Genomic DNA, 26,467 nt, shown 5'->3' on the forward strand with positions numbered 1-26,467 from the left:
TATTTGGCATTCTTCCCAAGCTCTTAGCCTGTTCTTGTTTAAACATATAGACATATGCTAAAAATATTAAAAACAATGTTCAAATGCAAAAAAAAACAAGGTTTCAATTTCAATATCAGTATGAGTCTGTTCACCAAAAAATTCAACACAAGCAGTAGAACAGCGTAGTCCATTATAATAACTAGCAAATAAGCTCAATCACATAAATATCAGTTCTAAAACTGGACATCCTACTCGTTGCAAAGCATTAATCAAAATTCATGTCACAAACTAAATACACGACGTCCAAAAATATAGAGCACATAAATATATACACTTAAACCTAAGCTTTCAAGAATTATATATAAATCTACTTACGACTCTAAGTACTTGCTACATATTAGTACTCAACAGTCTCAAAAAATCAAAGGTACTACTTGGACACTGTTAATGTTGCATATAATGGTAACATCAAGACCTCTATCAATTCACAAAGAAGTCATATATATGATAATAAATCTAACAGAATCAGGAATCCATGAAGGTTCATGAAAGAACTATTAAGAATATAACTCACCAATTCAAGTTCATGCTTAAATTGATCCATAGATCCTTGAGTATGTAATGAACCACCAGTATCTGAATGATGATTTGCAGATGCCACACATCGTAATGTTTGATAATCCTCATCTTCCCATATAGCAAGCAACAGAGGATATATATTTCTGTCCCACTAGAACGAATCTATTTTAAAAATCGTTTGTGACGGAATATTATCGTTCATTCCGTCACAAATGGAGACGGAATAATTAAAAGATTTCGTCCCTAATGTTGGCGCCTTGTTTCCCACCAAAATAAATATTTAATTTGGGACGATTTATATAAATTTCGTCCCGCCAAATATAATTTTTTAAAAAAACATTCGGGACGGAAAATTATTGCTACGTCTGTCACCAATTGGGACGAACTAATTAAATTATTGCGTCGCAAAAGTTGGCGCCATGTTTCCCTCCAAAATAAATGGCTACATGGGGACGGAATATTAGTGTCTGTCTCGAAATTGCGACGATAAAAATAAGTTCGTCCCTAAATTGCGACAACATAAATATTCCGTCCCAAAATGTTAAATTAATTTTTAAAAAAATCTTTGCGACGATAAAGCGTCATGAATTCCGTCACTAAGTAATTATTTTGGGACAGAATAATTTTTCGTCGCAAAATTCCGTCTTAATTCGATTATTTTCTAGTAGTGCATACCACGAACCACCACAAAACAACAATTTAATAAAACACCTTCATTTCAAGTATCATGCAAGAGAAAGGAGCGAAAGCACACAAGCTCACTTATTTACTTTCTTATTTTTCTTTAATTGAAAGAATTTAAAAAGTATTTGTTAAATATAATTTATTCCTTCTAGTTTTTTAATCCAATCAACTATAATAAAAGAAATTTTTATGCCTTTTTTCCTTCTTTATAATATTTACCCAAACAATATATATAAGCCTATAATTGTTTCCATCAAAGCATTAAGTCAGATTCTAAAACCCAATATATATCACGAACTTTAGGTTTAGTTCCCCAGAGCAAACGCAGTGATGAATTTGCATTGAGATGAGGATAGGGTTAGCAGCTTACCAGACGAAATCCTCTGCTACATACTCTCCTTTCTCCCAACTAAGGAAGCAGTTGCAACAAGTATTCTCTCCAAGAGATGGATCCCACTGTGGCGCTTTATCTCCACCTTGGACTTCGACGATGCCAACTATCAACGAACCATGCAGCGCCATACCCGTTTTGTTCATTCTGTGTATCGATTTATTCTCTCCCGAGATCCCCACCAACCCATCCAAATATTCCGCCTCCGCTGTTTGTCAGAATACTGTGAGGACCCTTCCGATATCACCATCTGGGCTAATGCTGCTTTGTAACGCGGAGGACTTGAGCACCTCGATGTCGCTCTCCGTTTCCTAGGGTACCAATTACCCATCAACTTGTCTTCCATCTTCAGTTGCAAAACTCTCGTGGTTCTCAAGTTGAAGGGGTTACACTTGAAAACAACAACTTTTTCCTCTGTTGATCTCCCCTTCCTTAAAGTTCTGCATCTGGAAGGATTGCTTCTCCGACAGCGTGGATGTCTCGCTGAACTTCTTTCCTGATGTTCTGTTCTTGAAGATTTGATAGCAAGTGTTCCGGTATGGAACCTCAGACTTAGGCTAATCAAACTGAGAGCAAGCGAAGTAACGAAAAACTAAGAAAATGCGTAAAATGATAGGTCCCCCCACCGCTTGGGTGATGCCTTTATTTATAGCTTGGGTTTTAGCCTGAATAGACTATGGGTGACCCAGCCCATTAAGTACAGGATATTGGGTTAGCCCAATTACATGATAACTTGGTTCGCCCATATCAGACCACAAGCCCACAAGACACTAAGACTTATAAATAAGGCGAAAGTGTCTTATATAAGCCCACAATGATTCGGCGATAAAGTGATATGGGCGCATAGGCTCCAATCGGGATGTAAATGGTTACACACAATCAATAGAATAATAAACTAGAGCAATAATCAGGGCGATCTTTAGCTCTAGTCCACCTGCAAATAAATGATTCGCCTGGATATAATGACTGATAAATTAAATTAAATAATATGCAAGTATTAACGACACTAAGAATTTTCAACTTTTCTTCCTCTCTCCCATGTGCTTCTGATCAAACGTCAAACGTCACTTCGTTCGCTTCGTATTCACTGTGCGTCATGGTGCACTTTAAATCAGCCTTACCTGCCATAACCATCATACTATATCTGCACAATAAATACACGGTAACATTTGTCACCCTCATCATTACATCCCATTATCCATTTAAAACTCACTAACAAAGGAAAGAAAGAGAAAGAAACTCTAAAGCAACACAACCTAAAATCAAACGTCGCACCCTCGGTTTTTACCATTTAACACTCTTAAAGGCGCGCCGGTCCACGAATTCAAAACGTTTGAATGTGTGGCTCAGAACGACGCGTGATTTCACCCTAAACACGCGCTTTCCCTCACCGTTTCACTCTCTGTTTTCACTCTGCTATAAATATCATCTTCCCCATTCTCTCATTTACCTTCATCTTTCCTTCAAATTTCACACAAGTTTTCTTATCTTCTGGAAATTTTCACAATCACATCACTTCCAGAGATTCCTTCCTTGAAGATTCATCCACCTCCTCCACTTTTTCTGGTAACTTACTTTTCCTTCCTTGCTTTCTATGCATGATTCTTTCTTCCTTTTCTTCATCCTTTCTTTGAATCGCACTTTTACACCATTCTTCCTAAAAACAAACTTGCACATGAAAATCAACTTAGTAAAATCCACATGTCATGACCATAATCTCTTATAATTTCAGGATTTACCCCCAAAATGGATGCTAAACGCACTCGTAGAACTCCTAAAGCCTCTAATCGTCCTCCCCTTACTCTTGATTTATGGGTTTCTAGTAAAGTTAAAGCTAGGTTTTCAAAATTCTGCAACACTAAAATGGTAATGGACTTAATCACTTCCAACACTTTTCGCACTGATGGTCAAGACGTTTATCTTGACATTGTCCCGTGCGCCCCTGACGAACCTTGCTACTTCGACCAAAGTGATGATAAAGGAAGAAATCACACTTACTTTTTTGAAAACATCTTTTCTGACCTTAAGTGTAAACTTCCTCTATCAGACTTTACCTGTTCCATCCTTACCCTTTTAAATGTTGCGCCCACCCAACTTCACTGTAATAGTTGGGCTTACATTAGAGCCTTCGAACTCCTCTGCCAACACTTAGGCATAGAGCCCACCAGTAACAAATTTTTCTACTTTTTCTAGACTAGTGGTAAAAGCGTTAAAGGGGAATACCTTTCTTTGGCTGCTGCTAGGGGGAAAGGTCTATTCACTTTATTCAGAAGCCACTATAAGCATTTTAAAGGGAAATTCTTTAGGCTAAATGAAACTGACAAATGCAAAGACGTTTTCTACTTTGACGACGGAAAACCAAAGCTTCCCTTCTACTGGACTAACCGATTTGAGGCTGTGATCAAACTTCCTGAGGATTCACTGACCCCCGGAGAAATGGTAGATTGCAAGTTTTTATCCACTATTGACTTGAATCTCACCGAATTTCTTGATGCCCATTTTGAAAATAAATTGGGCGCATATATAGGTAACATCTTTGAATTTGGCTCATATGTATTTCAATTCTTTATTCCTGTGTTTTATACTTCTTTTTTGTTTCAGCAAACATGACTCGCCTTTCAGATGAAGATCTTTTGCGCTTTCGCCGCGAGCAGCAGGCGGCCAGGGAGAAAAGAAACCCAGCCAAAGCTTTGACTGAGGCTGATGGAAGTCATTTGGGAACTGAATCGAATCGCCCGCAAAAGAAAAAGAGGAAAGCTGACGTGCCCGAGCCAAACAAAGGGAAGAATGTCAACCAATCTTCCATGGAAAAATTTATGGTGAAAACCCATTCCCCAATGCTGCTAACAAAAATTGTACCACAAGTGCTCCACCTTCGTCATGGAAAAACTTGTTGAAGGAGTTTGAGGAACTGACTTCTGAAGAAGTCACTTCGCTGTGGGATTCCAAGATTGACGTCAACGCCTTAGTAGAGACTAACCTAGTCTTTGAGGCGGACCGAGAGAAAATGAGGAAAATTGGGCTTAAAGAGGCTTGTCAGGCCCTTATGACCAAGGGTTTGGAAATCGCTGCCATTTCCAAAATGGTGGATCTTGAAACTGCCGGTTTTGATGGGATTTCTGCCGCCAAACAACTTGAAGAAAAGGAAAAAGAAATCAATAATTTGAAGGCCACAATGAAGCTCGTGGACAACGCTAACAAAGTTAATGAGAAGAAAATCGCAGATTTGACCGCAGAGAATGTGAATCTCAAAAAGAATCTGGGGGAAATGCACACTACGCACCAATCCCAAAATGAAGAAATCCTGAAAGCTAAGGCGGAAATTACAGAATTGACCTCTGCAAGCTCTGAATTGAAAACTGAAAATTCCAAACTACACTTTGAGATTGCAGAGCTAAAGAACTCTGTTCTTGACCAACTTGAGGTTGGTTTTGCTAAGGCTAAGGAACAAATTCTTCTTCTTAATCCTGAAATTTCTATCAATTTTGCTGGTTCCGATCCTTATGCGAGGATTGTTGATGGAAAATTGATCAGTCCCGATAATGCTGAAGAGGAAGAAGAAGAAGAAGAAGAAGAAGAAGAAGAAGAAGAAGAAGAAGAAGAAGAAGATAAGAATGAAGAAGAAAAGAACAAAGAGGGCGACACTCAAGGAAAAGAAGGCGAAGGAGAAACATACTAAACTTGAATGTTCTAAGTATCTGAATATCTAAATGTTCTAGTATTTAAGTTTCTTGTTTGTTTGTTTCAGCCCCTAGTATTTTGTGTGATGTTTTAATTCTTATGACCACCTATGTACTGCTCCGCCAGTTAATTAATGAAATATGTTTTTCTTATTAGCTACTTCTCTTGACTTTTGACTTAATATTTTCAATTGAATCCGAATCTAAACTTCTACCTCAGCTTTCGTTCTAACAGAACATTCTTCACACTAACTCTTATCTCACTAAAAAATCATAACCTTCATGACTTAACATCTTATCTATGAAATCTATGACTATACTCGCTTTGCCTAGTCATACTTTCACTTACAACTCTTATTCTGATACTTGAACACATTAAACATAAAATACTCTAAGTTACTTACCACGTATTCCAACGCTTCAAGGCTAATGACTAAATTAATATTAAACCAAAAGCATTGCAATTCACTAACCTTTACTCCCGGACTTGCTTTTACTTTCTTCGCCCAATCTACTGTTGATTGGAAAGTCGTGTAACTTCGACATAATGGTAAATCATTTGATTCACTTCACCCAGTTTACTATTCATGTATAGTGGGAGATTGCATAAGCAAGTTTATGAAATTTCTAGAGAAATCTCTAAGTAATCAACTTCTATTGGAATCATAAGGCCTTTGTAATTTTAACTTAGTCAAAAAAATTCATTCGAACTTAGTTATATGTTGAATCGAAAATTCCCATTTTGATTCAATCGTTTTGCTTGCATGGAGACTTGTGCTTAATTTGGACAAGCTTAATCCAACTTAAAATTGTGCTTATAAATTCGTGGTCAAATGCTTTAATTTTAAGAGTCTTACCTTTCTCAAGTGCCTGGCATCGCCCAATTGATAGACCTAAGTTGATATGTTTCCAATCAAGAAAACAAAAATGAAAAATGTTGCACACTTGAACATTTTTAAAGGTTATGCCTCGTTAGAAACTCTCCCGCCTGGGGTAGAGAAAAGAGTGCATACCTGTTATTCATTAATGTGTGATGCCTCGTTAAAAACTCTCCCGCCTGGGGTAGAGAAAAGAGTGCATCCCACTAAGTCTTACACACAAAACAGAGTCTTAAACAACACACTGAAAACCAACATAGTCTTGAACACAACATACTGCTACAAACTTAACAAACACACAAACTGTACAGAACACAAATGGCGAATCAGCTGTAGTAATAGCGGAGGTGTTGTGCGTTCCAAGCCCTTGGAACCCTTCGCCCTGACAATTCCTCCAAATGATAAGCCCCTTGACCAAGCTCTCGAAGAATCCTGTAAGGTCATTCCCAATTAGGTGATAACTTCGAATCATCAGGTCCCTTTGCCTTTCGACGCAACACCAAATCACCAACTTTCATTTGCCTCGGAACCACTCTGGAATTGTATCGCCTTTCAGATCTCTGTTTTACCACTGCTTGCCTCAAACGAACTTCTGCTTGCATTTCCTCTGTCAAATTGAGATCAACCAATCTATTCATGTCATTCTGGTTTTCATTATAAGTCGCCACCCTGAAAGTTACATCTTGCAACTCTACCGGGATCATAGCATCTATCCCATAAGTCAACTTGAAAGGTGATTCGCCAGTAGTGGATTGAGGGGTAGTGTTGTAAGCCCAAATCACTGTGATCAACTCCTCAGCCCACAATCCTTTAGCTTCGCCTAGCCGCTTCTTAATTCCATTGAGAATGACTTTATTTGCTAACTCTACCTGACCATTTGTCTGAGGATGCTCCACTGAGGCGAAGCGCATTTCAATTCCCATTTTTGCACAAAAATTCTTCACACTCATGCTGGTAAACTGTGTTCCATTATCTGAGACGATAGTTGCTGGTACGCCAAACCTGCAAATCAATTTTCTCCAATAAAATTTCCTGACTTTTTCTGCTGTTATCTTCGCCATCGATTCCGCCTCAATCCACTTAGTGAAGTAGTCTACCGCAACCAAAACAAATCTAATCTGAGAACCTGCTGGAGTAAACGGTCCCAGGATATCCACTCCCCACATTGCAAATGGCCACGATGAACTCATTGAACTAAGAGCTTCAGGTGGCGCCCTATGTAAATCTGCATAAATTTGACATTTTTCGCACTTCTTCACATAGTCCATACAGTCCCCACTTAAAGTTGGCCAATAGAATCCTAGTATGAGCACTTTCGCCGCCAAAGATCTGCCTCCTACATGATTTGCACACACGCCTTCATGAACTTCAAACATAATTCTTTCCGCCTCATCTTTAGGGATATATCTCAACAAAGGAACTCCAATCCCTCTTCTGTGCAATTGTTCGCCCAACAATGTGTAATGACTTGCCTCACGAACTTGGTCTTTAGAAAATTTTAGCAAATCAGAGCCTTCTGCTTCCAAACACTTTTTGATACGCCCCATCCAATCTGAATCCGCTACAGTCAACACCATCACTGTCTCATCCTCTTCAATGCTTGGGTTGTTCAAAACCTCCTGGATGACTGACTTATTGTTCCCCGGCTTCTTAGTGCTCGCTAACTTCGACAGAATATCCGCCCTTGTATTCTCCTCCCTCGGAACATAATTGACCCGCACTTTGCCTATATGCTTTATCAACCCTTGATCTTTCAGTAAATACTTAGTCAGCTGTGCATCCTTCGCCTGATATTCACCCTGAATTTGCCTGGAGACTATCTGAGAATCTGTTTTAATCATTATGCTCTTGACTCCCATCTCGATTGCCAACTTCAAACCTGCAATTATAGCTTCATACTCTGCCTGATTATTACTTGCTTTGAAGTCAAACTTAAGTGACTGTTCAACTGTCACGCCTCCTGGTCCCTCTAGAATTATTCCGGCTCCACTTCCCTTGACATTGGATGAACCATCCACGGACAAACTCCATTCTCCAACTTCCATAGTTTTCTCACTGGAAGACATTTCATTGACAAAATCCACCAATACCTGTGCTTTAACCAAACCTTTCCTTTCAAAAGTGATTCCAAATTCTGACAATTCAACAGCCCAGGAGACCATTCTTCCGGCCAAATCAGGCTTTTGCAAAACTTGGCGAAGTGGCAAGTAAGTTTTTACCACAATTGGAAAGCCTTGAAAATAAGGTCTTAATTTCCTGGCGGATATAATTAAAGCTAATGCAGCCTTTTCAATTTTTTGGTATCTAACCTCAGCTCCTTGAAGAGCGTGACTCACAAAATATATGATCCTCATATCATCTTTATTCTCTTGCAACAAAACTGAACTAACTGCATTATCAGATATGGAAATAAACATTGACAGTGAAATACCTGGAATTGGTTTGGCTAAAATTGGCGGGCTGGACAAATGATCCTTCAAACTTTTGAACGCCCTTTCACATTCTTCAGTCCACTGAAAAGTTTTGTTCTTCCTTAAACATTGAAAAAATGGTGCTGATTTTTCCCCAGAACACGGAAGAAACATGGACAAAGCTGTTATCCTTCCTGTTAATTTCTGCACATCTTTAACTGAGGTTGGACTCTGCATATCAAGTATCGCCTTACACTTATCAGGATTTGCCTCAATTCCTCTCTTTGTGATCATGAAGCCCAAGAATTTCCCACTTTGAATCCCAAACGAACATTTTTCTGGGTTAAGTCTCATGTTATGCTTTCTTAGCTCGCCAAACGCCTCTTCAAGATCAGAACAGTGTGCCATCATTTCCTCTGACTTGACCACCATGTCATCCACATAAATCTCCATGTTCCGCCCTACCTGCTTGTCAAACACCTTATCCATCAACCTCTGGTATGTTGCTCCCGCATTCTTCAGCCCAAACGGCATAGTCTGATAGCAATAGTTTGCCTGATTCGTCATAAAAGCTGTCTTCTCTTCGTCTGGCTGATACATTCTTATCTGATGATACCCTGAATATGCATCCATGAGGCTAAGCATTCCGAATCCAGACGCACTATCCACAAGCTTATCAATATTCGGTAAAGGATAAGAATCCTTAGGACAATGCTTGTTTAAGTCTGTATAATCTGTGCACATTCGCCACTTTCCATTAGCCTTCTTCACCATTACTACATTCGCCAACCATGTTGGATACTTAACCTCTCTAATGAATCCAGCTTCCAGTAACTTGTTGGTTTCCACCTTCACTGCCTCTGCCTTCTCTTCGCCCATCTTTCTTTTGAATTGAACAATAGGTTTCGCCCCGGGATTTAAAGCCAATTTGTGACAAATAAATTCCGGATCGATTCCTGGAAGATCTTTTGCACTCCATGCGAATAAATTCATATTCTCAGATAACAACCTTACCAACCTGTTCTCTTGACTTGTAGTTAAATTAACACCAACTTTCAAGTTTCGCTCACCAATCTGGATCGCCTTAGTTTCCTCTTCTGATGTCATCTTGTGCTCAATGAATCCATCATGAGGATCCAAACTAATATCTGTCTGATCTACATTCACCTCATATACTCGATGCCCCTCTTTCACTGCCTTCTTTCCCATATGTCCATACTGCTTGAAGCTTTCTGAATAACACTTTCTGGCAACCACTTGATCAGCCTTTAAAACTCCAACTCCTCCTTTGCTCAACGGATACTTAGCTGTTAAGTGTCGTGTCGAAATTATCGCCCCCAATCTGTTTAGTGAAGGCCTCCCAATGAGTACATTATAAGGCGAAGTACATTTTACTACCAAAAACTTAATAGCAAATGTCTCCGCATTTTTCCCTTCTCCAAAGACAGTCTTGAGTTCCACATAACCTCGAACAAATACTTTTTCTCCAGAAAAACCCACCAAAGAGCCTTCATAAGGCAACAAATCAGATTCAGTTAGCCCCAATTTTTCAAAAGCGTCGCCATAAATCAAATCCGCCGAGCTTCCTTGATCCAGAAGTACCCTCTCAATTTCATAATCGGCAATTCTCAGCATTTCAACAATTGGATCGTCTTCATGAGGTTGAACTCCCTCAAAATGTTGTACAGTAAAAGTTATATCGGGTTGATTGGTTGCCCAACTTCCCCAATCGTTAGAATAAACAGCATTAATGGAATGAACGTACCTCTTACGAGCTGAATTGGTAGTTCCTCCGCCACTAAACCCACCAAATATAGAATGAATCCGTCCCTTCGCTTTTCCATCTGACTGTTTATTTTGTTCATCATTATCAATCTCCTTTCCCTTTTCATCACGCTTTGCTGAAGTTTCTGCCTCATTTGAATTGTTTCGCCCAGCTAAGTGTTGCATGCATCCAGCCTTTATCAGTTTTTCAATCCCCTTTCGCAAAGTGAAGCAATCATCAGTGTCGTGTCCCGAAATTCTATGATACTCACACCACTTTCTCTTATCCACGTTGTTGCCTGTTGGTTGTTTTGGTTGCCGAGGAAAACGGATTACATTCGCCTCCAAGCACGTGTGTAAAGCCTCGGTTAAATTAACCGCCAAAGGTGTTACACGATCATTTTGATTCCGGGTCCACATCATCGAATGTCCATACCCACGAGTCCCATACGGTTGAGCACGATGTTTAAATTGAGAACGGTTATCATAACGGTTCCTGTAATTGTATCCTTTATCCCCACGTTCGGCCGATCCTTTTGAACGCTGATCGGTAACTGCTCCTTTCTTCGCCTCAAACTGTTCTTGTTGTCCAGTATACGCCGCATTCGGGCGGTTTTTCTTGACTTGATCACTTTGCTCCTCCCTTATGAATCCTTGAACTCTCACACGTAATTGTGCCATCGTCTCTACCGGCTTTTTGCTTAAATTGCTGTTCAAACTCCCAGGCCTTATGCCTAACTCAAACGCTGCAATGCAAATTTCTGGCATCTTATCCTCCAAATGAACAGACAATTGATTAAATCGCCCCATATATGACTATGAAGTTTCATTTGGTCCTTGACGAACATTAAACAATGTCGCTGGTGTAACCTTCTGAGCACGGCTGGTTGAAAATTGAGACAAAAACTTCGCCGATAACTCTGTGAAATTCACAATTGAACGTGAAGGCAAAGTGGTAAACCAAATCATTGCCGATTTCTTGAAAGTTGAAGGAAGCATCTTGCATTTGAGTGCATCTGATGCTCCCACAATAACCATCTTCGTGTTGAAATACACCAAATGGTTCTTAGGATCAGTATCGCCGTAATACGAATCCAAAACAAGCGTCTTCAGGTTGTCCGGAACGGTAGTGTTTGCTATTTCTTCTGTGAAGGGTTGGAAATCCACCACCGTTTCCGCCATCCTTCGATCGCCCTCTCTTAGCCCATGTGTCTGGTTGAGATCAGTAAGTTGATTCTGAAGTTGCTGGTTGTGTTGACGGAGATCATTGAGATCATCCATGATCCGTAGGAGAACGTCGGGAGAAACACCATCAGGAGGATTTTGGTTCCTCTCTCCGTTCGCCCCAGATCGGGTCACCATTGTTTCTGCATATGAAGCCTAGGAAAAGTTCCTTCGGCCGCACGGTGGGCGCCAATGTTCCGGTATGGAACCTCAAACTTAGGCTAATCAAACTGAGAGCAAGCAAAGTAACGAAAAACTAAGAAAATGCGTAAAATGATAGGTCCCCCCACCGCTTGGGCGGTGCCTTTATTTATAGCTTGGGTTTTAGCCTGAATAGACTATGGGTGACCCGACCCATTAAGTACAGGATATTGGGTTAGCCCAATTACATGATAACTTGGTTCGCCCATATCAGACCAGCAAGGAATATATTTTTTGATGAATATGTCTCCCCACAGAGAGTTTAATACCTTGCCCAACTTGGTCAGAGCAAATATCTCAAAGTCTATTTCAGGGTCAAGTACAAATCCTTTTATGATGAAAGTGGTTAATAATGTCCATGTCTTGAAGATACATGAGGTATTGTATTGTGGTTTGTCTCATGCTTGTTAATAGCGGCGCAATAACGTTATTGCGTAGCGTTACACTATCCGCCATTAACAACCCTGGTTTGTCCATCATGATTTCTTTTTTATTCTTATAGAAAATGGGATATTTGATTTTTGTTATTGTAACTCTTGCAGATTTATTTTGAACTCACACATGATGGTCAATTCCCATACATGTTTCATAATTTAACCCATATGGAACTTGGCTTTCCCACTTATAATCGTGATTGGGTTGTGTTGGTGGAATTTCTCAAGTATTGCCCCAAGCTTCAATTTCTTGTCATTAGCCAGGTTTGTTTAGTTGTTTACATGGATTTTTGGTAAACAAATATCCTCTTAGTTCGACTAAAGGAAGTTTAGATTCAGGGCCCTTTTGAGAAAACGCTTTGCCAAAGTGTTGTGTGTGTGTGTATATTTTTCGACAACAACGAATTGGTTTAAACAGAACTGAATTTCATTAAGCACGGGTCAATTACAAAGAAACACGTACACCAAAGTAACACGAAAGATACAAGAGATGTGGATCTCGACAAGAAAAGGCATAAAGGAACTGGGAATTAACAAGCCTAAATACAAGAAAACTAAAGTGTTGGTTCTGCAACATACTCCTCCATCATCACGTTTTGCTCCTTGAGTCTCATTGATGCGGACATTTGGAGCTTTTGGTGGATTTTCAGAGTTTGAGTTGGGAACCCTTTCTTCTGCTGCTGCTTCCTCTATTTATAGTGTTCTTTCTTCCCACGTTCTTGGCGGTTTTTCTTGAATGCATGATGGCTTCGTGGGTTTTGAATTTTGGCGCCATACCCCACGTTTAGCCGGTGGTCTTCGCGCACGTGACTCTATTGCCACGTGGATGGTTCTGAGTCGTGGGCAACCGTTGCTATTCGTGGCATCGTGGGTATATGCACGTGCTTGTAGTTGCTTGTTACTCGGTAACTGCCTCTTCCATTAAGATGATCGAGATTTCTTCATCTGCTGAGTTTGTCGAGATATAGCTCTCACTAACTTGACTTTGGGGGACACCGTGTGCTGAGTTGCCGGTTTCGCCATAACCCTTTCTGTCGAGAACCCACCTTTGCACCATGGTGTCGAGAGTCGTAGTACTCGTAATTTTTAGCTTAACAGTTGCCCCCCAAGAATGTTGGTTGTCGACTGCTTTAGCTTGAAGACACCAAGCATTTTTGATCGCAGCCGTTCGATTCCAACGATTCAAATACTTTGTGCTCTCGACCATTCGATCTTCAAGTCCAATCAGCAGCCATAACGTCTGATGACTTCTCCACTAGCTGACAGTTATAGCCTTTTTAGGGCCATGATTTCACCTATGCCAAAAAGCTGAGAGGTGACATGAGTTAACTAATAAAATAATCGCTTGGACCCCAAATTTTTATAAATTACTGCTCAATGCGGCCTGGGTTCCGTTTGCCCTTCTGTTTATAAATACCCTCTTGGTATTCCTCGTTCAAGCTTTACTCTTTTCTCAAACCTTCAGCTTCTTCCCCCAGCGTTCTCACTTCATCTTCTTCCGTTTTCTCTGGAATATCTACCGTTTTCTTCAATGGCTTCCAATCCTGAGCAGACCATTCCGTTGGCCACTGAGCTTAAGCTGGATGAATCCAAGCGCGTGGCAATCCCGGAACCCCCCAACGAAGCAGAGAAGAGAGCTATCTGGAAATCCCAGGTACTCATTCCTTTCTCTGTTAATGGTACTTTACGCGCCATTTTGGGTCCTTTGAAAGTAGTGAAGCATGCTAGGCCCAATAGTCTCCCTGAAGAACATGAATCATTTCACCCTAGCGTTAGGGGAGAGGAGCTTATTTTGGCATTTCAACCTTCTTACCGTATGCCATTTCTTTCCGACCCAAAACGAGTCTTTCGTTCAGCTCCTCCTAACCCCTCTGCTAACGACAAAGCCTACCTGAAATGGTTAGATAGGGTTGAGAAAGATAAGAGGCAACACTGGAAGGATGTCGGGATTCTCGACTTGATTCAGCTGTTGAGATCTCCAATCTCGTATAACCCTGCTATGCTGTTGAGTGCACTTTATTTCTGGGAGAGGTCCACTAATTGCCTTCATGTTCCCTTTGGCATGATTACCCCCACCCTCTTGGATGTTGCTGCTATCACCGGATTATGGCCCATTGGTGATGATTATCACTCTGCACCTGCCACTGTTAAACCCATCTCGATTCCTACTGACAACATTTCTTTTAGTCGATTCATTAAGGACCATTATGTCGAGAGTGGTGAGGTGTCTGATGCTGAACATGTCGCTTTCTTGCTGTATTGGCTGTCTGCTTATGTTTTTTGCACCAAGTCTTTGCGTATACCTGCCAAGCTTTTGCCCTTAGCCAATCTACTTCACGAGGGTCGACAACTCGCTATGGCTAGGCTTGTCCTTGGCAACCTCTATCAAATGCTGAATGAAGCTGTCGAGGATATCCGGAATACCAAGACCGTCTCTCTGAATGCAGCTGGACCTCTTTGGCTGTTTCAACTTTGGTTGAATGCCGTCTTCGAATCTCTTCTGCCGGTACAAGATAATCCTCCAACTGTTTCTAACACCAGGATTGATGCCCATAGGCTCGAGACCCTGACCCCTGCTTATGATGCGTCGAGTTTTGAAGCTGATTTCAGAAAGTACTTTACTATGTTTCTCGAGCTGAAGCATTATCGTTCCAGTTTCTCTCCTTATAGCAAGGCTGTTCGTGGCCCTTTCTGGCTGAGGAATTCTTATCCTAATGCTTCTGATTCTGCATTGCCCAAGGAACACCACATCACACTCTGGAGGACCCTCTTATCTCCTAGGGTTTTAACTGTAGGCTTTGCTAGCAGCGTCTACACTCTATGTGGCTACAACCCTCAATTGGTTTCTCGACAGTTTGGGCTTAGCCAAGTTCTACCCAACACTTTGTTTGACAAGAGTCTAGTCCTGTACCCCGGGGCTATTAAGAGGGCTTCTGCTTTCGACACGACTGTTCATTTCTATAACAAGAAGCTTCTCAACCTGAGCCCCTTCATTTACGCTCCTTCATATTATGCTACTAATGCTTTCAAAGCCTGGTGGTCTGAGTATTGGGCTCAAATTTCGAAGCCCCTCGTAGATTGTCTGCAATGCATGACAGATGCTTTTCTTTTGCAGAAGCAGGATCCCAAGAAGACCAAAGGTATGCACCTGGCAGAAATTCGATCCTTTCAAGAGTTCTTTGGGGTGGTATATTATCCAACTCTTCGCCTTCGAGATACGGTTGCAAAAGCAGCTCAGGTATTGAGGCAAAAATGGGAATTTAAAGCCAAAAAATCCAAGTTAGTTGTTCCTCCTGGTGAGGAGGGTCTATCTTTTGTTATTCGAAAAACTGGCTTTAGGTTCCCATCTTTGCCCACGAGTAGGTTTGCATTGGCCTTTCCACCGGTCCTGCCCAAATGGGTTGACCATGTAAATATAAATGTGTTGGCCAATCAAGCTCTACCTCCTCGAAAGCGAGTGACTTGGACCAAGTACCACTTGTGGAACTTTCCGTATCATGTGCCCGTCGAAATCTTCAACCACATATCGCTGAACATGCGTATTGGTCAAGGTAATATTTCGACTTGGCCTAGGTTTTCCTGTTTTACCTTTTAATTTCTCCTTCTGTTTACAGCTGAAGCCATTACCCAACCAGCTCCTCAAGTTATTTCTCCAGTGGCTCAATCTTCTAAGGACAAGCCAGTCGTGATTGAGGACGATGATGATGATGATAAGGATGATAATGTCAGTCTCGCTGACAAGCTCAAGGTACTTTCTTCATGACTTTTCCCTTTTTTCCAATTTCTTTGGAATATGGACTAACGTATTCTTCGACAGAGTCGAAAAAGGAAACCTAAGCCTGCTGCTTCGGCCAGTCAGAAGAGGGCCAAGGGGGCTGGTGTTTCCACCACCAGTGGGGCTTCTAAGTTGGCATCTGATGCTCAACCAGGAGTCGATGGCAAAGAAGGTGGTGGCGACGCCGTCATTCAGGTATGTTTTCCATTTTCGAGGGTACCTTGTGACATTCTAACCTGTGATTTCCTGATCGTTTCTCGTTTTTTTCTCTTAGGCTGATGTCCATGAGCATTCCACTTCCAATCCTCCATCTCGTGAGAATTCTCCAGCTCCCAATCCTGCAAAATCTAAAGCTGAGGGTGTCGAGAAGCCTCCCAAGGCCGCATCTTCGGCTAAAAAGACCTCGACGTCTGAGGGGAGGAGGAAGATTAGGAGCAAGTCCAGTCACAAATCTCCCCGCCGTTCCAAAAGCTCCACCAACTCAAGCCCTTCTAAGGAATCTGCTTGCCAGGTATCTTTATATTTTTTCATGTTCTGTTGGCCCCTCTAATGTGCATTTTACTTTATCGAAAAGGGCAGTAAAGAGGTTTCTCTTGTAGGAAACTCAAGGTGCAACCTCTCCCATTCGCGAAGCAGAACCTCTTCCAGGCAAGGATGATGACCCTATGCCTCCCCCAAAATCGACTGCCACTGTGCAACCTTCGCCTCAAGCCAAGGGTGGCTCTTCATCTCATGTGTCTAGTGAAAAGCTCGACACTTTATTTGAGGAGGACCCGCTGGCAGCTTTGGATGGCTTTCTCGACGGCACCTTGGAATGGGATTCTCCACCCCATCAAGCTGATGCCACTGCTGAGACTGCTCAATCTAGTGGGGTGGCCAACTTTCAGCAAATCGAGGAGAGTGTGGGTCGGCTGAAGGCTATTGTTTTCGCCAGTGGGTTTCTCGACCAGATCCAAGCTGATCCTCAAGCGATCCATGCTGCTAAGTGTAAGATCAAGTTTTGATCTAGTAGTACAACTCTATGTTTTGATGATTACAAGTTAACCTTTTGATATGAACAATTGTGGTACTCTAACGTGTTTTTCTGAGTGTGTTATTTACAGGCTCTGACCTCAACTCAATCTCACACAAATCAGAAGCACTGTGTATAAAGGGTAACCCAAGCAACGCTTTCGCATTCACCATGTTCAGTATGAACAGTGGAAAAGCTTCAGAAGTTCTGAAGCTATACAAACTCTGATGTAGACTCAGTCGCTAGAAGCTCTGAAGATCCAGAAGTTCTGATAACCAAGAAACACTGAAGGTTCAGATGTTCTGATGGTGTAGAAGACTCTGAAGATCCAGAAGCTGAATAGTGGAAACTCTGAAGTCTAGAAGCAAGAAACTCTGAAGGCCATGTTCTTCCCTCTGAGTTCAGAATCAGAAGATACAATGGTCAGAGGATCTGTGCTTTCCCTCTGACTCTGATCAACCGGCTTCACAAGTTCCAATATGAAGTATTCCCCTGATCAGAAGTCTCCTAGGTTAAAAGGTCAAGTCGCTATCCAAGTACAAAAGCAAGTGTACCTTCCTGACGACCTACCTAACGTTCTCAGCCACAGCAGAAGCTGGATTTTCCAGAACTGCCCTCCAACGGTAGCATTTCCCATGCAACGCTCAACCCTAATCCTTGGAGTATATATAGAGGCTGAAGATTGAAAGAAGCGGCTAAGAAACTAAGAAGAAGCAATACACGCGCAAGACATATTCAAAATATTCTAAGCTTTCTTTCATCTGAAATTCATTGTGTTTACTATTAGCTTTTTAGAAGCAAATCTCTTGTAAACAACTCTTTGATAAACAGTTTGTTTAGTTCCTTTAGGAGATCAAGGTTGATCGGATCCTAGAGAAGACTAAGAGAGTGAATCTTAGTGTGAGCTAAGTCAGTGTAATTGTTAGTCACTTGTAAGTTTCAAGTGCAGTTGTAACTCTTACCTGATTAGTGGATTGCCTTCATTCTAAGAAGGAAGAAATCACCTTAACAGGTGGACTGGAGTAGCTTGAGTGATTTATCAAGTGAACCAGGATAAAATCCTTGTGTGCTTTTCTATCTCTTATCTTTAGCACTTAAGTTCTCGAAAGATTTACCAAAATCTTTAAGGTGGAAGTTTTGTACTGAAAACGTTATTCAAACCCCCCCTTTCTACCGTTTTTCATACCTTCAATTGGTATCAGAGCGCAAGTTCTGATTACCACACCTAACAGTGTTCAGTGATCCGGGCCGGTGTGAAAAACAATGGCTGCCACCACCAGTGAAACTCAAAGAGATGGTTACAACGCAAAGCCTCCTATGTTCGATGGTCAAAGGTTCGAATATTGGAAAGATAGACTGGAAAGTTTCTTTCTGGGTTTCGATGCAGATCTCTGGGATATTATTGTGGATGGCTATGAGCGTCCAGTTGATGCAGATGGCAAGAAGATCCCAAGGTCAGAGATGACTGCAGAACAAAAGAAGCTGTACTCACAACATCACAAAGCAAGAGCAATTCTTCTAAGTGCTATTTCCTATGAGGAGTACCAGAAGATTACCGATCGTGAGTTTGCTAAAGGCATTTTTGATTCTCTGAAGATGTCTCATGAAGGAAACAAGAAAGTCAAAGAATCAAAGGCATTGTCTTTGATCCAAAAGTATGAATCCTTCATCATGGAGCCAAATGAGTCCATTGAAGAAATGTTCTCCAGATTTCAATTGCTTGTAGCTGGCATACGACCTCTCAACAAGAGCTACACAACAAAAGATCATGTCATAAGGGTCATCAGGTGTCTTCCTGAAAGTTGGATGCCTTTGGTGACTTCAATAGAGCTCACGAGAGACGTTGAGAATATGAGTTTAGAAGAACTCATCAGCATTTTGAAATGCCATGAGCTGAAGCGCTCAGAGATGCAAGATCTGAGGAAAAAGTCCATAGCCTTGAAATCCAAATCTGAAAAGGCTAAGGTTGAGAAGTCAAAGGCTCTTCAAGCTGAAGAAGAAGAATCTGAAGAAGCATCAGAAGATTCTGATGAAGATGAGCTGACTCTGATCTCCAAGAGACTCAACCGCATCTGGAAGCACAGGCAGAGCAAGTTCAAAGGCTCTGGAAAGGCAAAAGGAAAGTATGAGTCCTCAGGCCAGAAGAAGTCTTCAATCAAGGAAGTCACATGTTTTGAGTGCAAAGAATCTGGGCACTACAAAAGTGATTGTCCAAAGTTGAAGAAAGACAAGAAGCCAAAGAAGCACTTCAAGACCAAGAAGAGTCTGATGGTGACATTCGATGAATCAGAGTCAGAGGATGTTGACTCTGATGGTGAAGTCCAAGGACTCATGGCCATTGTCAAAGACAAAGGATCAGAGTCAAAGGAAGCTGTTGACTCTGACTCAGAATCAGAAGGAGATCCTAACTCAGACGATGAAAATGAGGTATTTGCTTCTTTCTCTACCTCTGAACTGAAACATGCTTTGTCTGATATTATGGATTAGTATAACTCTTTATTGTCTAAGCATAAAAAGTTGAAAAAGAACTTATCTGCTGTCTCCAAGACTCCTTCTGAACATGAGAAAATTATTTCTGATTTGAAAAATGAAAATCATGCTTTGGTAAATTCTAACTCTGTGCTTAAGAACCAGATTGCTAAGTTAGAAGAAATTGTTGCATGTGATGCCTTTGATTGTAGAAATGAATCTAAGTATGAAAAGTCTTTTCAAAGATTCCTAGCTAAAAGCGTGGATAGAAGCTTAATGGCTTCAATGATCTATGGCGTAAGCAGAAATGGAATGCATGGCATTGGCTATTCTAAACCAATTAGAAATGAGCCTTCTGTGTCTAAAGCTAAGTCCTTGTATGAATGCTTTGTTCCCTCTGGTACCATATTGCCTGATCCTGTACCTGCTAAAATTGCTAAAAACCCTCTTAAAAAGGGATCTTTCTCTATGACTAAATATCATGCAAATATTCCTTTAAAATATTATGTTGAGACACCCAAGGTGATCAGAACCTCTGGGGTAACTAACAAAAGAGGACCCAGAAAGTGGGTACCTAAGGACAAGATTATCTATGTTGCAGATATCCTTGATAGCTCCACTGAAACACCAATCATGGTATCTGGACAGTGGATGCTCGCGTCACATGACGGGAGAAAAGCGTATGTTCCGAGAGCTGAAACTTAAGCCTGGAGGCGAAGTTGGCTTCGGAGGAAATGAAAAGGGTAAAATTGTTGGTACTGGTACTATTTGTGTAGATAGTAGTCCATGCATTGATAATGTGTTATTGGTAGACGGCTTAACACATAACTTATTGTCTATAAGTCAATTAGCTGACAAGGGTTATGATGTTATATTCAATCAAAAGTCCTGCCGGGCTGTAAGTCAGATCGATGGCTCTGTTCTGTTTAACAGCAAGAGGAAGAACAACATTTATAAGATCAGATTATCTGAGTTGGAGGCTCAGAATGTGAAGTGCCTTCTGTCTGTTAATGAAGAGCAGTGGGTATGGCATAGACGGTTAGGGCATGCCAGTATGAGAAAGATTTCTCAGCTGAGCAAGCTAAACCTTGTCAGGGGCTTACCCAATCTGAAGTTCGCTTCAGACGCTCTTTGTGAAGCATGTCAGAAAGGCAAATTCACAAAAGTCCCTTTCAAGGCAAAGAATGTTGTCTCAACCTCAAGGCCGTTAGAACTTCTGCATATCGACCTGTTTGGACCAGTGAAAACTGAGTCTATAGGTGGCAAGAGATATGGGATGGTTATCGTTGATGACTATAGCCGCTGGACATGGGTAAAGTTTCTAACCCGCAAGGATGAGTCTCATGCTGTGTTCTCTACCTTCATTGCTCAAGTGCAAAACGAGAAGACTTGTAGGATTGTGCGTGTCAGAAGTGACCATGGTGGAGAGTTTGAGAATGACAAGTTTGAGAGTCTGTTTGATTCCTATGGAATTGCACATGATTTCTCTTGTCCCAGAACTCCTCAACAAAATGGTGTTGTTGAGAGGAAGAACAGAACTCTTCAGGAGATGGCTAGAACCATGCTCCAAGAAACTGGCATGGCTAAGCACTTTTGGGCAGAGGCAGTAAATACAGCATGTTACATTCAGAACAGAATCTCTGTGAGACCAATTCTGAATAAGACTCCTTATGAATTGTGGAAGAACATAAAACCCAACATTTCTTATTTTCATCCTTTTGGCTGTGTTTGTTATGTTCTCAATACTAAGGATAGATTGCATAAATTTGATGCTAAGTCTTCTAAGTGTCTATTACTTGGTTATTCTGATAGATCTAAAGGTTTTAGATTTTATAATACTGATGCTAAGACTATTGAAGAATCTATTCATGTTAGATTTGATGATAAGCTTGACTCTGACCAGTCAAAGCTAGTTGAAAAGTTTGCAGATTTAAGCATTAATGTTTCTGACAAAGGCAAAGCTCCAGAGGAAGTTGAGCCAGAGGAAGATGAACCAGAGGAAGAAGCTGGTCCCTCTAACTCACAAACTCTGAAGAAGAGCAGAATCACTGCAGCTCACCCTAAGGAATTGATTCTGGGCAACAAAGATGAACCAGTCAGAACCAGATCTGCCTTCAGACCCTCTGAAGAGACCTTGCTGAGTCTGAAAGGATTGGTGTCCTTAATTGAACCCAAGTCCATAGATGAAGCTCTTCAGGACAAGGATTGGATTCTGGCCATGGAAGAAGAACTGAATCAATTTTCCAAGAACGATGTTTGGAGCTTAGTGAAGAAGCCTGAGAGTGTCCATGTTATTGGAACGAAGTGGGTATTCAGAAACAAGCTGAATGAGAAAGGAGATGTAGTCAGAAACAAGGCAAGGCTAGTTGCTCAAGGCTACAGCCAGCAGGAAGGAATAGACTACACTGAAACATTTGCTCCGGTAGCAAGACTGGAGGCAATTAGACTGTTGATCTCCTTCTCAGTAAATCACAACATAGTTCTACATCAAATGGACGTAAAGAGTGCCTTCCTAAATGGTTATATCTCAGAGGAAGTCTATGTTCATCAACCCCCAGGTTTTGAAGATGAAAAGAAACCAGACCATGTGTTCAAATTGAAGAAATCACTCTACGGTCTGAAGCAAGCTCCCAGAGCATGGTATGAGAGACTTAGCTCATTCCTTCTGGAGAATGAGTTTGTAAGGGGTAAAGTAGATACAACTCTTTTTTGCAAGACTTATAAAGATGATATCTTAATTGTGCAAATTTATGTTGATGATATTATATTTGGTTCTGCTAATCAATCTCTATGCAAAGAATTTTCTGAGATGATGCAGGCTGAATTTGAGATGAGTATGATGGGAGAATTAAAGTACTTTCTGGGAATACAAGTTGATCAAACACCAGAAGGAACATATATCCATCAGAGCAAGTACACTAAAGAACTTCTGAAGAAGTTCAATATGCTGGAATCTACAGTGGCCAAGACTCCAATGCATCCTACATGCATTCTGGAGAAAGAAGATAAAAGTGGTAAAGTATGTCAGAAGCTCTATCGTGGAATGATAGGTTCACTTCTATACTTAACTGCATCTAGGCCAGACATATTATTTAGTGTTCACTTATGTGCTCGTTTCCAATCAGATCCAAGGGAAACCCACTTAACTGCTGTTAAGAGGATCCTAAGGTATCTGAAAGGCACCACTAACCTTGGCTTGATGTATAAGAAAACATCAGAGTATAAGCTTTCAGGTTATTGTGATGCTGATTATGCTGGAGATAGAACAGAGAGAAAAAGTACTTCTGGAAATTGTCAATTTCTGGGAAGCAATCTAGTCTCATGGGCAAGCAAGAGGCAATCAACCATTGCACTATCAACTGCAGAGGCAGAATATATCTCAGCAGCAATATGCAGCACTCAGATGCTCTGGATGAAACATCAGCTGGAGGATTATCAGATCCTTGAGAGCAATATCCCAATTTATTGTGATAACACTGCTGCAATCTCGTTGAGCAAGAATCCTATCTTGCATTCAAGGGCAAAGCACATTGAGGTAAAGTATCACTTCATTAGAGATTATGTGCAGAAGGGCGTACTTCTTCTGAAGTTTGTTGATACTGACCATCAATGGGCAGATATCTTTACAAAGCCCTTAGCAGAGGATAGATTTAATTTTATTCTGAAAAATCTAAACATGGACTCTTGTCCAGAGTGAAGATGGATCAGAACCTCTGACTATGATACTTCTTGATCAGAAGATGTCTAGTCCAGAAGGTAACTCAATCAGAGTGTGTGTGCCCACTGGTACTGACTCTGAAGCTGAGACAACAACACGTGTGTCAGAATTTCTGATGCATAGTTCCTTGTGCCCGTGTGACAGTCTGTTATGATTGCGTGTAGATATGCTTATCTCCTGTGTGTGATTGTGTATTTTACTGTTACTATCTATCTTTAATTTCCAACCGTTGATCTTAAAGTGCTTTTTGAATCAACAACGGTTATTTGATAAAACCCACTATACACACACGTTCTCGTTCACTTCCGGTTTTCACTCTCGCACTCTCTGCTTTTCAAAACCGCCTCTTTCTTGATTTCTCTCTCGATCTCTCTTCATCCTTCAAACTTCATCTTCTACCTCAAACCTTCAACCTCTTCAAAATGGTGAGACAAACCAGAAGATCTACTGCAGATGCACCTCAGTTCCCTCACATGGAAGTTGGTTTGGCAACGGGTCAAAGGGGCTCTGAGAACCCGGCACAAGAACAAGTTCAAGCTCAAGAGCAGATTGTTCCTATTGCAGAACGGGGCTGTGCCGTTCACTGTGTATTTGCTCCTGAGGAACTCCAAGTCCTGGCAGAATGGAGATTCAACCTCGATAACTTGGCTGCAAATGGGTATGATCTTCGTCCTGAAGTTCAAGCTCAAGGTTGGGGAAACTATTTCAATCGACTTCGAGGACCGGTGTATGAGAAATTGGTAAAGGAATTCTGGAAGCACGCAGACTGCGATGACACTCAAGTGGTCTCTCACATTCTTGGCAGGAAGATCATTATCACTGAGAAGTCATTCGTGAATCTGCTAGGAGCAGAAACTGCTTATGGGTATCGGTTCCAACTGACGGAATCCAAGCTGAAACCCAGCACCAAAGACAAAGTCAACAAGGCCCTGTACACCACTTTCAAACCGGGCAAGACGAGTTACAAGGTGATGGATCTTCATCCCAAACTCAGGATCTGGCACAAGATCCTGCTCAACTGCATAAATCAGAGACCGAAGGGCAGTTCCCCAGATTACATCAACTTCAACCAGAAGGCGATGCTGTTCTTCATTCAAGACAAGGAGAAGATCTGCCTTCCCTACTTCCTGTTCTCCTACTTAAAGGAATGCATCCGGAAGTCTCGCACCACCGCCTCCATCAAGTCTGCAATCAAATATATCCCTTTTGGGAGGCTGCTCTCAGACTTTCTCATTGAAAGCAACTTGGTGCAAGATTTGATCAATGCTGGTTGCACAGAGGATTTGAGCACAATTGTCAGTGATGTCTTCACTGCAAACTCCTTGAAGAAGATGGGCTTAATCCAGAAGAAGATTGCTCCTGCTCATGAAGACACATCTTCTGAGATCAGAGGAAGAAGAATGCCTCTGAATGACTACCCTCTGTGGACTCAAGCGGACAATCCTGACGCCATCAGATGCTATGTTGAAGACCTCAGGGCTCAAGGTTTCGAAATTGACCTTGATGATTTCGTCAGCAGACTACCGCCAGCTCCAGAGTTTCCTTCTCCTCCCAAGAGGAAAGCTCAGAGGAAGATGGTTCTGGACGAATCCTCTGAAGAATCTGATGTCCCTCTGGTTAAGAAGACGAAGAGAAAGCCTGATGATGGTGATGATGATGATAGTGAGGATGGTCCTCCCCAGAAGAAGAAGAAGAAGGTCAGAATCGTGGTGAAGCCTACTCGGGTGGAACCAGCTGCTGCAGCGGTCAGAAGGACTGAACCTCCTGCCAGAGTGACTCGATCATCAGCACATACAAGTAAGCCTGCACTTGCTTCTGATGATGATTTGAATTTATTTGATGCACTCCCTATTTCTGCCTTGCTCCAACACTCCTCAAATCCCCTCACTCCTATTCCTGAATCCCAGCCAGCCGCACAAACCACCTCTCCACCACATTCCCCAAGATCCTCCTTCTTTCAACCTTCTCCTACTGAAGCACCACTCTGGAATTTGCTTCAGAACCCAACCTCTAGGTCAGAAGATCCAACCTCTCTCCTTACCATTCCATACGACCCATTATCTTCTGAACCAATCGTCCAAGACCAACCTGAGCCCAACCAAACAGAACCACAACCCAGAACGTCTGATCACTCTGCTCCCAGAGCATCAGCACGTCCTGCTGTCAGAACCACGGATACAGACTCTTCAACCGCCTTTACACCTGTATCCTTCCCAACCAATGTTATTGACTCTCCTCCCTCCAATACCTCTGAATCAATTAGAAAATTCATGGAGGTTAGAAAAGAAAAGGTATCTGCCTTGGAAGAGTATTACCTTACCTGTCCAAGCCCTAGGAGATATCCTGGCCCTAGACCTGAACGTCTAGTTGACCCAGATGAACCTATCTTGGCCAATCCTATCCAAGAGGCAGACCCCTTAGTTCAACAAGCTCACCCTGTCCCTGACCAACAAGAGCCCATTCAACCAGACCCTGAACCCGAACAATCAGTGTCTAACCAATCCTCGGTTAGATCACCTCACCCTCTGGTTGAAACTTCAGACCCTCACCTTGGAACCTCTGAACCCAATGCTCCCATGATTAACATTGGTTCTCCACAAGGTGCCTCTGAAGCTCATAGTAGCAATCACCCAGCCTCTCCTGAACCCAACCTCTCCATAATTCCCTATACTCACCTTCAACCCACATCTCTCTCTGAGTGCATCAATATCTTCTATCATGAAGCCTCTTTGAGGCTCCGCAATGTGCACGGTCAGACTGATCTCAGTGAGAATGCTGAAAATGTGGCTGATGAGTGGAACAATCTGAGCACTTGGCTAGTGGCTCAAGTTCCAATTATGATGCAGCTCCTGCATGCAGAGGGCAGTCAGAGCATTGAGGCTGCAAAGCAAAGGCTTGCTAGGAGGGTGGCTCTTCACGAACTAGAACAGAGAAATAAGCTCCTTGAAGCTATTGAAGAAGCCAAGAGAAAGAAAGAACAAGCAGAAGAAGCTGCACGTCAAGCAGCAGCTCAGGCTGAACAAGCCAGACTTGAGGCAGAGCGTCTTGAAGCTGAGGCTGAGGCAGAGCGACTTGCACCAGTTGTGTTTACTCCTGCTGCTTCTGCTTCCATTCCAGATCCTCAAGCTGCTCAGAATGTTCCTTCCAGTTCTTCTCAGCCAAGCTCATCCAGACTCGACATCATGGAACAACGTCTTGACACTCATGAATCCATGCTGATTGAGATGAAGCAAATGATGATGGAACTTCTGAGACGCACTGACAA

General features: G+C 41.8%; 1 pseudogene; it reads left to right on the forward strand.

Moving 5' to 3' along the window:
- The first annotated feature begins 517 nt into the window (after positions 1-517).
- LOC130710586 (F-box protein At4g09920-like) overlaps positions 518-26,467 on the forward strand; it is a 38,687-nt pseudogene continuing 12,737 nt past the window's right edge.

This window comes from Lotus japonicus, chromosome 1 (genome assembly GCF_012489685.1).
Source record: "Lotus japonicus ecotype B-129 chromosome 1, LjGifu_v1.2".
Lineage (NCBI taxonomy): Eukaryota > Viridiplantae > Streptophyta > Magnoliopsida > Fabales > Fabaceae > Lotus > Lotus japonicus.